Below are 3,912 nucleotides of genomic sequence, written 5' to 3'. Positions count from 1 at the left end.
AAAAAAAAGTCACTAAAATAGAAGGACGCTGTTCTAAAGGGACACAACAGAAAAGTGACATTTAGACTGCTGGTCACTGAATACTTGAGATGTGTATGGAAGAACAACTTAAAACATGCTAAGTGGAGAGGTTAGGTGTTGAGTCAGGAGGAAGCAGCTGATTGATCAAAGTCATGGAGAGATGGAATCATTAATATGCCCCATTTGATAAACTGCAACGAATTCTGCAGAGCTGAAGGAAAGATGTATGTAATGTGGTTGTTGTTGTTGTTAAGTACTACTGAGCTGATTCTGTCTCTTTGTAGGGTTTTCAAGGAGTGGATGGTGGTTTTGAACCACCGACCTTGTGGTTAGCAGTCCAGTACTTATCCTACAGTGAAGCCAGAACACTGAGAAATGGACAGAATAGTAAGAACTTGAATAATGACTTTAGGATTTGAACTTTTTCTCAAACATTGTATTCAAGTTCCTCAGCATCTTTAATATTTCACTTCCAGGTGTTTATTGATTTGATAATCCTTTAAGACAAATGAAGAGATCAATATAAAGTCAACTAAGTTGTAGCCCTGGTAGTAGAGTAGATTACAAGCTGTACTGTTAACTGCAAGATCAGAAGCTCAAATCTATCAGTAGCTTTACAGGAGAAAGACGAAGCTTTCTGCTCCCATAAAGATTTATAAACTCAGATTTATGTAAGGTCAAACTCAGAGGCACACAGCTACCACTACCATTACCAATGCTGTAAGACTACAGACTACAAACTAAAGTTCCATTTTAATTTTATGGTACTATGTATTTCATTTTCATCATAGGATTTCTATTTTACAGAAAATAGAAAATCATATGATGAATATGTAATGTTTCTGCCTTATGAAGATGGTAAGTGCGTGGGGGGTAAAAAGACATCCCTAAACCAGTTAAATTGAGCCATAGAACATTTTTACAAGCGCTGAAAAAATCCCTTGACATTCTTGGAATGAAGATATTGCTGTCATGTAATCATAAATTTAATTTTCTATGGACCGTAAATATTATGAGTATTTTAAGTCTGTTGTTAAGTACCATCAAGGCAGTTCTGACTCATAGAAACACTGTTTAGGGTTTCCAAGGAATGTCTGGTGGGTTTGAACTGCTGACCTTTCAGTTAGCTGTCCAGTGTTTGTCCTACAATGCAACACCAGGACTCCATTGCAGGGAACTATATTTAATCACAACATACCCTTAGCAAGAATAGAAGTGTTATAAGGATTGGGAATGGTTTGCTTGGAGAAGAGGATACAGGACAATATTTGAAGAAAATTTTCTTAACAGGGGTGCTGCCTTAGGTTGGTCAAGGGAATATGAGGTTCATAAGGCTGAGGTTCACATGAGTCTAGTTTACCATCTATCCCCAGTGTCTAGCTGATAGTCTTATAAGGATAGGCATTCAGATAAAACTTCTAGATGGCTGGAGGAATGAAAGAAGGGATGGATGGAAGAATACTGCCAACTAAACAACGCTAGTGATCTTATGAGAAGCAGTAAAAGTCAACTGTTAAAAGTTAAGTGGTAAGCAGGGCTTGATGGTGGATAGGTTAGAGGTGCAGTGAATATTTCTGCCAGCAATAATACAGAAAACTAGGTGAAGTAGGTTTAAGGGAGAGCTCCAAAGCTCTGAACCACATTTGTAGGAAAATTTTTTAAAGTTTGAAGGCTTATAGCTAATGGAGCTTGTAGCAGAAGCAAGAAATTTCATACTTTTGAGTCTTCTGGGCTCAGTGGCCCAGAGTTCACAGCTTGGGTGAGACCAAATGGCAAGACCTAGTGGGAGAGCAAGCAGATCTACCATGGAATGTCGGAGACAAAGGTGGACAATATTCTTTGTTGGTTTGGTTTTGTTCTGCTTTTTTTGGTATCTGTTCATTGGCCTCTCATCTGCACACCTCCATTCTGGTGACTAGAGGGGGTGCCTGAGTGAGTGGGCATCCCCCACCCCCACCACTGGAGGGTTCTTCTACAACACATGTGCACAGATCCCCTCAGCGGTCAAAGGGCAAGTCCCCACTAAAACCAACTGGCAGCACAAAATGGCCACAGCTGGCCTGAACAGTTTATTAATAGGAAAAAGACTAGAACAGGGGTCGTTTTAAGGGCCAGTCCCCACTTAAAACCAACTGGCAGTGCAAGAACCAATACCAACTGCCATACACTAGGGAGACAAACAGCACCTGAAAAAGTTAATTTGAGTTAAACAATAAGAAGAGTGAGAAGGGAAGCCCATATCCTGATCACATCTACCTGGAGGCAATCAGAAAGCATATAAAATATCAAATACACACTCAATTAAGTATTAAGGCCACAGTTAACCACTGAATATATCCAAGAAGCAAAAACAGATGACCATATAAGCACATTTATGGAAACATGATAAAATATCTGAGACAAATGACCTAGAGATAAACCTCAACTCCATTCTGGAAGGAAGGCAGGCCTTGGAAGAATTCAGAAAAACTGATGATAAAATGTTTCAAAACACTTTAAAATGGAGTTCAGGAAAATAAGGAAGAAGTCAGGAAAGTGGTACAGGAACAATCAAATAAGATAGATACAGCATCAGAAACAATTCAAAATCTATGGAAAGAGGTCCAAATCATTAATAATAGAATATCAGAGATGGACAATACACTGAAGGGGCAAAGTAGTAGAATTGAAGAGACGGAAGGCAGAACTAGTAAGCTGGAAGACAAATCTCTCAATACTACTAAGACAGAAGAGCAAGCAGAAAAAGGATAAAGAAATCAGAAGAAGGTCTAAAATTCATGTTGCACAACATGAAGAGGAATAACTTAAGAATTGTTGGCATTCCAGAACACGAAGAATCACACAAGTCCACAGAGGAAATGTTGAAGAACTGCTGGAAGAAAATTTCTCTAATATCCTGAAAAGTGAAAAGATAAACATTCAAGAAGCTCAACGAATCCCAGGAAGGATAGACACCAAAAGAAATTCACCAAAACATATCATAATTAAGATCTCCAAAATGAAAAATAAGGAGAAAATCCTGAAAGCAGCTAGGGAAAAGAGAAAGGTTACATACAAAGGCAAGCAAGTCAGATTAAGCTTGGATCTCTCAGCAGAAACTATGCAAGCAAGAAGGAATGGGGAGACTTATATAAAACCCTGAAAGAAAGAAAAAAAAAAAAAAAACCCAAAAAACTGTCAACCAAGAATCCTTTATCCAGCAAAGCTATCAATCAGATATGATGGTTAATCAAAACATTTCAAGATAAAGAGAAGCTAATGGATTTTGCCAAAGCCAACCCTGTGGTACAAAACATCCTAAAGGGAGTTCTGTGGACTGAAAAATAACAAGAACAGACAACAACCAGAGATTGGCATATGCAGCAGAAACTACCAGAACTAAAACGACAGAAGGAAGAGTCAAGAACAGAATGAAACTATAAGAACAAGCTCAGAGGAACTGGGAGGTCAGTCTATGATCAAAACAACTACAATGTGAAAAAAGGTATACACGCAGGAACAAAGATCCAGATGATGAGAAGCTCAGGTAGATTACAGGATAAAATAGACTGCACTTCATTGGGGGAAAAGTTAATGGAATATAAGGTAACCTCAAAGAAAACAAACACTTCACAACATACCAAGAAAATGAAAATCCAAGAAGAACATGGAAACATTAAAACTGTGAGGAAACTTACAAGAAAGAACACAAACAGCATCAATTTAGCACTAGAAGACATGCAGAACAAAGAAAGTAGCAACAACACACACACACACACACAAACCATAATGGCAGCCATTAATCCATACCTATCGATAGGGGTGTAACAAGGTTGTATTATTTCACCTTACTTATTCAACCTGTATGCTGAGAAAATAATCTGAGAAGCTGGGTTCTATGAAGAAAAACGT

The sequence above is a fragment of the Chrysochloris asiatica genome, unplaced genomic scaffold (genome assembly GCF_000296735.1).
Source record: "Chrysochloris asiatica unplaced genomic scaffold, ChrAsi1.0 scaffold00324, whole genome shotgun sequence".
NCBI lineage: Eukaryota > Metazoa > Chordata > Mammalia > Afrosoricida > Chrysochloridae > Chrysochloris > Chrysochloris asiatica.
Note: the sequence above shows the minus strand (reverse complement) of the source record.